This window comes from Lampetra planeri, chromosome 7 (genome assembly GCF_965212315.1).
Source record: "Lampetra planeri chromosome 7, kcLamPlan1.2.h2, whole genome shotgun sequence".
NCBI classification, from domain to species: Eukaryota; Metazoa; Chordata; class Hyperoartia; order Petromyzontiformes; family Petromyzontidae; genus Lampetra; species Lampetra planeri.
In genome coordinates, this window is record NC_136113.1 from 7,378,833 (window position 1) to 7,389,621 (window position 10,789).

A 10,789-nucleotide genomic window follows, 5' to 3' on the forward strand; every position below is an offset into this window, starting at 1 on the left:
ACGTTTTGATGTTTAAGAAGCCCCATTAGAATACAGCTGAGCATGACCTCACTGTATTATTATGGCCGGTCGTGCTCCAGTGGAGTCATTCAAAAGGTTTATTTTACTTTCTCAATCACTATTCCAGGAATGTGAGCATTGGGTGAGGTTGGGTGGAGAGTGGTTACGGTGATGGAGGTGATGGAGGTGGCGGTAGTGGTGGTGGTAGGGGTGATAGTGGTGGTGGACCAAATGTGGTGATGCACCCAAATGAGTTGACGCTTCCCAGACCCTCCATTGAAGACAGCTGTGTATGGCGTCCACATATTGAATACTATACAGTATATATAGTGAAAGGTATATATGTTTTCTTCAAAAATAAAATTGTATACGAACAACAATGAAAAGGAGAGCATTTCTCTGGGGTGGCCGTCACAAAACTGGATCTGGATGGGTCACAGTGGTTTTGCAGGCCTGTGTATGGGCAGGAATTGAATAATGGAGCTGAAACTGGGGCACTTGGGAGGTGAGAGGATGCTGCTTCAATGAGAATTAGATAAAGTGAAGCCTCCCAAGCTGCCTCATTTAATGCTATTTAATTATAGTTTATACAATTTTAAAAAGTGGATGTCCCATCACCTTTCTCAGCACTCAGCGTACCCCCATTGCTACCCACCATATAATTCTCTTGTCTTGCCAATGGGCATGCGATAGAGCAGATATCTGTAAGTTTGCTTGATTGTAGGTTTCCTACTTTTAAAAGAACAGTTCATGCTAGAGTATAGCCTTCAAATGTATTTTTAAAAAACGATGTTCAAAATGCCAAGTCAAAATGCTTTGAAGTGTAAGAGCCACACACTTGTGCTGAGCACAAGGACTGAAATTACCAGCGACGTTCCGTGACTTTCAGAGGAATGTGCGACAATCCGAACTGACAAATGCAATGAGACAAAAGACCAGTCACTCTGGCACATTTGATGTACGCGTGTGCATCTGTGTGAATCTGTGTGCACTCATTTGAGTATGTGTGCACATATGCAATTATATATATATACATGTGTAGAGGATTATTGTGGGTATCCAATGAGGGGGCGAGCGGAAGGAGGTGCCAACGGGTTGAGAGTCATGTGGGGCCAAGGATGACGTAACGTTACGGGTTATGTAAGGGGCTTTCGGATGGCACTTGCGAGAACGAAGGTGGGCGGTGGCGAGCTGGGGGGAAGAGCCGCCCAAAGGGGTTCTTAAGGGGGACCCCGTGACGGGGGCGAGGGCGTCGTTGGGGGCCAGAGTAAGGAACGGCTGAAAGAGGGTCTCTCTCTCCTCGTCACGGAGCGGTGTTGGCTGATCCCCCGCTCCGGGCAGACGAGTGAGAGAGCCAAGGGGATCGCCGGGGTCGGCTCTGAATGGTTACGAAGTGTCCGAGTGAAGGAGCGAGTGTGAGTGTAGGATGCCGAGTGAGAAAGTGTTTAATAAAAGGCAATAGTCCTTATACAAATCAAGATTTAATAGCCCTCATAATATTCCTCATCTCTGCGTGGTTTTACTGCACAGCATATAAGAGACACAGATGTCAAATGTATTTTGTATATACTCGTCTGTATATTGTATATGCATTGGTAGGACTGCATATATATATGGTATGTGCATATATGCCTGATATATGTCGTGCATACGCTACTGGACATCTCTGAATCAGTATTATGAATGTATGTATATATTTGGAGGGTATAAACTATCCTTCAGAACAAAATTGACCGCGTGATGAAGATCAATAGTTAAGTCTAGAAATGTATAAAGTTTGAGAGTTTTCAAGTCATCCTGTATTTTATTCATTGTCATGCTTTTAATACCTGCAGACTAATGGCAGCATCTACTCACAGTTAAAAATGTTCCCGTAGCCATTTGTCTGTCGTTCCAATCTCCTCGTCCATTCATTACGTTGCATAAAGACAACTACAGCATGGTTTTACCAGCTTAAGACGGAGATCACAGACTACTTATTAATGTAATTATTGACTTAAAGCTTTCGTGACTGCAGGAATTCATATTCTTTGGGTCTTTCCGGAAAGTCACATATATAGAACAATAACATAATAAAAATAAATAAAAATGAAAATAACGTGAATATATTTGTTTTTATTGTTCTATCTACGTGACTTTACCGAAAGACCCAAAGAATATGTAATTAGTGTCACGTTTTTTTTAATTAGGAGAGCGAAAAACAATCAGTGTCCCCCAGCGGGCATGTTACCACACACCCGCACGCACTGAACTGTAAGGGGAAGGTCAATAAGTAGTTGTACATGCGTATAAATAGCATGTCGACTATACAGCCTCCACTTCACATACATCCCCATGTGTAGTATTAAGCAAGACTCCCACCACGTGTGTGAAGCGTATGCAAAGCTGAGATTGAGCACGTGGGCTATACGTTGCTAGCTTGTTCTTGTAAAAATACGTGACATCGTGTTAGGTTTGTAATTGAAACAATGCACTACCACAGGATGCTCATTCATTCTGGGAGGTGGTGTTTGACATCGCCTTTACGGTTTAAACCAACACCGGTTAACACGCGCAGATAAAGTCCTTAATTAGATACGTGATAATCGCTTTCAGGAATGCATTACACACCTATTAATTGGAAGCAGATTACATAGATAACTATTACACACACACTTGCACACTCTAAAAGAGTGGGTCAAACTTCAAATATTTTAATGTTAAAATGTACATTTAGGGTGCTGTATTATATAGCAAGCTTACGTAATTTAGGCCGAGACTGCCAGCACAATGTGAAACATATGCCCTCATTACATGAACCGACAAACCTCACTAGCCAGTCCGATAAATACATACGCTATAGCTGTAACGTGTAGCAGTCCACGTTTTGGCTATACGAATCATGTGCAGCACAGGACTCCCTGTGTTATGCGGGTGGCGCTGTCCATTTCAGTACCGGGCAGAGAAATACGTTTTAAACGACTGGAGGGATAGACACTTTCAAATATAAATAAATTGTGAATTTGAGATGCAAGACTCTCCCTCGTTTTATTTGCACATGCAAAGATTAAGCCCGCGGTGCAATTACATAGGACACGACAATGCTAGTCTACCCGAGAGAGACAGCATAAACACGTGTTGATACATTGCAGTTAGCACGGTGGATAAACATTTATGCCACTTATTGCTGCTACCTCATAAAAGTCAATGCGTTGTTCGGAACATTGTAATAAAATCTACATAATGTGAATGCGGAGGCCTGCCAGAAGGCGCGTTCTGCTCTTGCATACTGAATGCATCACAAATACAATTAGAAGGCGCTGTTTTTGGTGGTCCACTTCAAACGACAAACAACGCCTGCCTTGGATTCACGTGCACGCGGGGGCGTTATGATAATCCACAGCCGATAGCTGCGCCCAACTGTGGATTAATGTGTTGCTCTGCATTTGAAGCAACTCGAGCAGCAGTTACTCCCCGACCTGCGTGCGTGTCACCGGCCGTTTACACCAACCTTGAATACACATTCATCAGCACACCAATACGACAACGCCATGATATCGATGACATAGATCACACAGTAACAATAACGATACGATGACAAGTTAAATACTAACACGATAACAGAAACACGAGACCAGTTCATCTTTAAAAAAAGGGGGGGAACGGGGTTGGGGGAGGGATGGGCTTGATCTAAGTATTGAGTCTGTTAACATGCTTCCTTTACGCAACACACACGCAAAACAGCCACTCGCAACCCCGGGCGAGGTGGACACTGGACAACGCATTCAAATCTTCCGTGGCAGGAGGAGAGGGAACAGGCGAGGAAGAGTCGACGGTCCGCGGGGTGATTGAGAGGCGGGTGTTAATAGATTTGCCAAGAGGAAAGCACTGCCTTTCGAGGTGAGCCTTTCTCGTCAGTCTTTACCCCCCCCCCCTATCTCCCCCGCCTCCCATTCGCCTCCGGACTCTTCGTGCCACGTGTGACGCCTGACAACTTGGCAAGGGACGCGGGGGAAGATCGCGGGGCGGAGCACGCGGCGGCGGCGAAGAGAGGCGCGCGCGCGCTATAGCAGCAGCTCTCATCGCAGGGTCGGCCAGCGCTCAAATCCTCGTGCGCTTAGCGGCAGCATTCATCAGGAGCCCGGGCAGGCGGGCGGGCGCGCAGATGGACGCGTGTGGATTTACGGAGAGGCGCCCGATAATGCGTCTCCTCCTCCTCCTGCGCCCCCGGACGGAGCCCGTGGAAAAAGTATGATTTTACGGTAAGCGATGCGGTTCTTTACATTGTGTCGCGGTCGGAAGAAAGCCGGCCCTCCGAGGACGTGGTTTTAATGTCACCTTGCAACGAACGGCCAAACGTGTTGAATAAAGAGCACTCGCTCTCGCAAAGAGAGAGAGGCCCAGGCGGCACACAGAGTGAGCTGCGAGATCCGCTGTCGGTAGCCGGCTCGTTTGCACGTGGGGCAAGATCGCAACAGGGTGCTTGTTCTGAACATATGTTTATTTACATCGATTATCAAGGAATTGTGTAGCGTGTGCGGGGAGCGGTAGTGCAGTGGTTAGCGCGCTGTGTCGCGCTACGGAGCCGGTAAGCCCGAGTTCGATTTCCGCTCAGGGTCAACATCAGCGAACGATTGTCTGAACCGGTTCTGGGCCTCTCCGAGGTCGGCTCAAGCTCAAATGAGTACGCGGTGCGATGTGTAAACATCGTCACTGGGGTGACAAACGACATTCATTAGGTGCTCGCTAACATCACTTGCCCCAAAAGTCTGTTTGAGGCTATAAGGGGGAGTTTGTTTAACACGTAGGCTTTCGCGACCAATATCATCCATAATGGAGATTTTTGGGTTAGATCGCGTTTTAAAAAAAATATATATTTCCGCGATTCAACCCAAAAACCTCTATTATTAAGGGGGGGGGGGTTCTTTTTGATTGCCTGCATCACGTTAACAAATGGGTCGTCGCTTGCTTCGGTGGACAAAGAAGCGACATTTGTAACGAGTCGGGGCGATGGGGAGTTTCTGAGTGCGACTGGCAGCAGATGATGAAAGCCGTGGTCGGCATTGGATACAGCGCCGTTGGTATATTGCCTACCGAACGTTGCGAATGATGCATCAAACTCTCGCGGCAGGGCTATTTATGGAATTCCTGAAATTTTCACGGAAAATGCCGCAGTTAAATGAAGAAAACAACACCCTCTTAATTGCGCAACGGGATTTAATAAAATGATAATCTGGCCAATTAAAATTACGTTTGCACGAACCGCAATAAGTGCATTGCATTATGAACGAGGGTCGTTGCCCGAAACGTCGCTTATTCTGTATTAGGTTTTATTTTAGGGCGGTGTTATTGACAGACACGTGTTAAGTTTTCTATCTATAGCCCTGTAACGTTTCCCTGCTGTCTGGAGAAACGTGTGTGTGTGTGTGCGCCGTACTGCCCTTCATTAGGTGCTCGCTAACAAGCACTTGCCCCAACAGTCCGTTAAGGCTTTACGGGGCATCTTTGTCTTTGATGCACATTGAACGTGGCTGCTGCCTGGCTGGGGTGATGGTGATGATGACGATAATGCCCGCTGTAAACGAGGCGACACATTGAATCGTAACTCAAAGCTTGAGTGGATTCATCGCGGCTGTTTGATGCGCGCCGTTTGGTGATCAAACCTGGGTGAGATTGTTCGCTGCATCGCCCGTTCACACAATGGGGCAAGCGACACTCCGGGCGATTGTTGAGAGCCGTGTATGGATTGACACGTGTATTCTGTGTGCATTATGCATGTATATTCGCGACGAGGCATTCGAGCAGCGAGTGTTATAGCCTTGCGTCTGCAGTTGCCTTTAGCGCCTTTGTGCAGATTATAAATCACGTCGAACCTCGGATCCATATCTTAAGAAGGGTCATCATCAGCATCATCGTCGTCATTTAGTGTTAGTGTCCATCACACCAACTTTAGTCAGATCAATGATGACCATTTGTGGGGGGCACCCCCCCGCCCGCCCCGCGCATGGCCAGTATCGATGCTTGAATCATCAGCTGTGCACGGCTCCTCTAGCAAACGGCGCCGGAGCAAGATGAGTGAGGAGGCATCGTCTGCTCTTGATCGCAGACGCAGCTCGTGTTCCGGGCCTCCCTGGTCGAAGTGGCCTCGACTTCCTGGGGGTTTTGCTTCGCAGCAGCCGACATCTGTGCGCTGTAGAAGGTTTCAGGCATCGCTTGCGGATTTTACCGTGGCTCTTGTGACCCTGATGGGAGAAGAGCCTCCGCTTTTCACGGTCTCACGTCAGCGGCTTCCTGCCGATGTTACTTGCAACCTCCCGTGACCGACATGTCGTGTGGACTCCTTTGTCAGTCCACTGCTGGATGAAGGATTCCCCATGTCGTGTCAGTCATGGGGGGGTGGGAGGGCAGAGATTGACGAGACTTCACCACGCTGGTACGTAAGTAAGAAAGCTGTAATGTCATGCCATGTGTCATGTGCTTTATCCTAAGCCGGGTCATTAACGAGCAGCGAGCTGGGGCTCTGTTTCGCTATTGTCTGGAAAATGTGCACACGTCACCAGCGCACACGGGATAGTGAGTATTTTAAGACCATAATTTGTAATGATTTTTTTGCCGGGCCGACCCTTCAGTGCCCCAGGGGACCCCAACCGGGGGAATATTTTTTGTAGCTCAGCCCCAGATAGTTCGGTCTGAAACAAAGCACAGAGTACTTGTGTATACGCATTATAGGCACCTGGCAGGAATCTTACTACCATATACCTTCAGAGCACAGGATAATTTTGACAAAATTACATAAGCAATGTCACCTTCATGTATCTGTGTCTGCACGTGATAAAATGTAATTTTTTTTTACGCTATCCATCAGCCACAGTCTTCCGGGAGTGCATCATTTCAGCAGCATTCAATTCAAGCAAACCCTGAATCGGTTTCGACATACGGGGTCTCCACTGGTGGAGTCGAGCGTGCTTGCTTTAATCAATGCTGGTGAACTGTTAGATTTTAAAGGCAAGAACTCCCTCTTTATGCAATGGTTCCCAGCTCGACACGAAATTATATAATACAGAATTATCATTTTGAGTTACGTATTAACATTGAGCGATTTTTTTTATCTTTACATATTTAAACCGAGACTTTATTGTTTTAAGCTCGGCATTACGCAGGATCAAAGTGGTCTGTTGACTTCACTCAGTGCTGTCAATGTTTTTGATGTCTGGAGGCAGATGGTGTAATCTAAAACATGTACTCGTTTAATAAAATCAATGTTTGCTTGGTATCTAATGCGATACGCAGCAAGAATGTGCATCTCCTCTCGCCTGCCCAGGCGAGGCTTAACATAGGGAACCCCCCATCTCAGAAAGACATGCATGGGGCCTTACATCTTTGGGAAAAGTCATTGCCACGGGAGGAGGGGGGAGGTGACCCGCGGTGTCTCCGTCAATGTTAACCTCTCCCCGGCACCCGGTCTGCAGCAACAGCAGCGAGCTGATTAACACTGATGATGTTATGCACGGGTGAAGAGAAGGGCTACACGCCGAGTGACCTGCTCATGAGAGATGACAGGGGCGCCGTGGTGGCGAGAGGGGCGACGCCGTGGCATGAGTTAACTGCCTCACCTGGTACACAGGAGATCGTGGTTTGATCCCGACCCTGACGCCTGAACTAGAGTACTGAGACTCAGTGTGGTAATGTACTCGAGTGCGCACCTTTGTGGCGAAATGTTAACTACCTCTCCTGGTATACAGGAGGGTGTAGGTTCGATCCCGACCCTGATGCCTCCTGTATATTTCCAGTTTTCAGGTCTTTCTCCCCATGGTCGCATTAATTTTTCTCCGGGTCCTCCGGTTTTTCCCTCCACATTTAGAAACACCCACGTCGAGTATTTGTCTGCTGCTCTACATTTCCACGTGATAAGCCACTTCGTTGAGCTATCATTTGCGGTCAGGTCGCTTCTGAAAACGAGTTATATAGCTCAGTGGGCCTTACCTGGTAAAATAATAAAATCTTTACAGTTTAAATTTTAGACACCGCTAGGTTGTATTACTGTGGGGTAATCGCATGGTGTGGGGTGGTCTTGAGCCACGCGGCCCCATGCGCACAGCCTCCTCGCTCCGCTCATTCATCAGTGCCGCGTTTTACACGACCACAGAAAAGCTGGCCGCTTTGCCTGTCCTGAGAACGCGACGAATGCGGCATCATCATTTACACGGTGGCAGCCTTGCCAGGGACAAGCGAGTGTCCGAGCGTGCCCTGTGTGTCTCGGGGCCAACCTTCAAATCCGGAGCAACTGCTGGGCCGTGGAAGAGCACCCGCTGTCCAGCAGCCAAGTAGTTTCTCGGTGTCCATGCCGAGGCTCGTTAACTGGCTGTATTTACCCGCTGGTGCACGCCATTACGTACTGTATGCATTATTAGTCATCGGGTGAGATATAATAATAGTACAATTCCGAGTGTATGAACATCGGGTGATTTTGGTGCGTATTCATGATTGAACCGAGAATATAGCGTCCTCTTTTTCATAGTACGCAGGAACAAAGTGGTCCGTGACTTCAGTCACTGCTGCAAAATGTTTTGATGTCTGGAGGCAGATATTGTAAGTGTAGAGGGCCCATACCAACCTTCCCACCAAAAGACAGCGGACTCACACTCTGTGAGCGGGTGAGTGAACGCCCACTCAGTAAATCAAATTGGATTTTCCACGGCCAACTTCGGCCTCTGTTGAGTCGTAAACAACATTTTCAACGGGGAATAAAACCTGGTTTGTGTTTGTGCCCACAAGGGGAAAGAACTGGCAAACGCGTTGAAAGCCACGAAATGTGGTGGTGATGCATATGATCTACAATGGAGCTTGTGATTTGCTATTAAAAATAATCAGTCATGTGAAAAAGAAAGCTGTATTAAATTATAACAAATCAATTGTCCATTTAGTTTTCGTCTTTCATCCCATTGACTTTGCAGACTAACGTCGACCAGCAGAATTACTTCAAGCGCGCAAACTCTGCACTTGCTTTTGCCCTTCTTGACTTCTTATGCAGAACGTGTTGTTTTTTGTTACCATCGGGGGGGGGGGGTGGCGGGTGGTTTATATAAATTTACATTAACAAGATACGAAGACACGTACACGTGTAAATGTACGTGCAAAAAACACTATCAAGCATCACCCGCTCGCCTATTAGATGTTGCAATTATAACCTTTCGCATTAACGGCTGCCACGGCTGCACGCCACTGATGTATATTTAATTACGAGCCAGTAATCGCAAATCAAAACTCACTCTAGGAGAAGAGGAGGTGCATATGGGTGGGGGGGAGGCGTCGGTGAGGGGGAACTTAATGGGAATTTTACATTCGCAAAATCCAATTACGTGAGTTAACCTGCGCGCAGTAATTGATGTTTTACTGTATACACACGGAGCAGCCCCAAATGTTATAAATTGAAAATGGCTAACGACTACCTCACATTAATTAAGATCCCTTGGTACTGTTGGCAGCCACGAGGCGGATACCATAGCAGGAACGGAGCCAAACTTTGCAAAGAGGCAAATCTCCCGCCACCAATTTCAATGAATATTGTTGGATCATCTAATTTCCTACGCTGTGCCAAAGCGTGCAAAGCAGGTATCAAGCCGTGCACATTTCGATACGATATACAGAGATGAAGGGTCTATGGACCTTACATAATTTACCGAATCCATTGCGTACATATGTGAGCCCGTGGTATGGAATGCATTGTATTGCTGCTGTTTTGAAGGATTCTTTTATATCTGGTAGCTCCTAGTGGCAAAAGCTCCCTTTATTTTTATCCCCTGCTGTTTGTCATGTTCAAAAGCATGTATTCGATGATAATTGAGGGCATTATATATAAAACAAAAATCAGTTTCTTTCCCAGTTTACAAGTGTATGTGCCGGTAGATATTTATATTTGTAGAATTCATATCTCCATTGACTTGACAAAGAAATAAATTATGCTAAAAATCCTCCGGCCACTGCAGGTTCAGTGGATTCTGTCGGTGCGTTTTACCGAAATGTACGCTCTGTGCATGAGCCTGGCAAGCAGGTATATGCATCAGAGCACATTGCTGCAGTTTTATTTTTCGCTGATGGTAACTTATACATATGGATGGTCGTGATTAGGTGACTGATGTAAATGATAACAATGTTCTGGAGGAGCTGGAGAGCTGAAATTGGGCATCAAATATAGTCGAGTGAATCGAATCTATGCCTAAGAGAGGACATTGATGGCACAGCGGCTAAACACACCGCGCTATGAACTGAGCAATTGGAGTTAAATTCTCAGCCATGGCTAACATCAGTGGGGAGCGACATCTGGATCAGTGCTGCTCCCGCACCCGGTACCAATCTTCACCGACCAGAGTGATGAAGTATGGTTAAACTATTTCCAATCAGCAGTGGATTGATAAAGGGCTGTACATAATGTATTTGTTAATTTATAGTAATAACTAGAAAAATGAAATCTCAATTTTATAATTTGGGCCCTAAATAATGATTGCCTGGAGATTCATAGATTTTAAATATCACGGTAAATGCATATAAAGCAGTCAGTGATGAAAAAATATACGTGATCCCGAATATCAGAGCCTACTAATTGACCTCGTGTGGAGTGCGACACTAATGCCAGTAGAAATTACGGAGAACCGACTTCTGGTCAATGGTAAAGGTACATCCTTGAAAAGCCTTACTCATGGCATTGCTGGTGGAAAGGTCTCCCACCCGCAAGCCCCTCTAAGTGGATAATTTCGCCTACTCTTTCACGCTCGCCAGATGTGTTTAAGTGGGAGTGCCCACACTTTCCTCC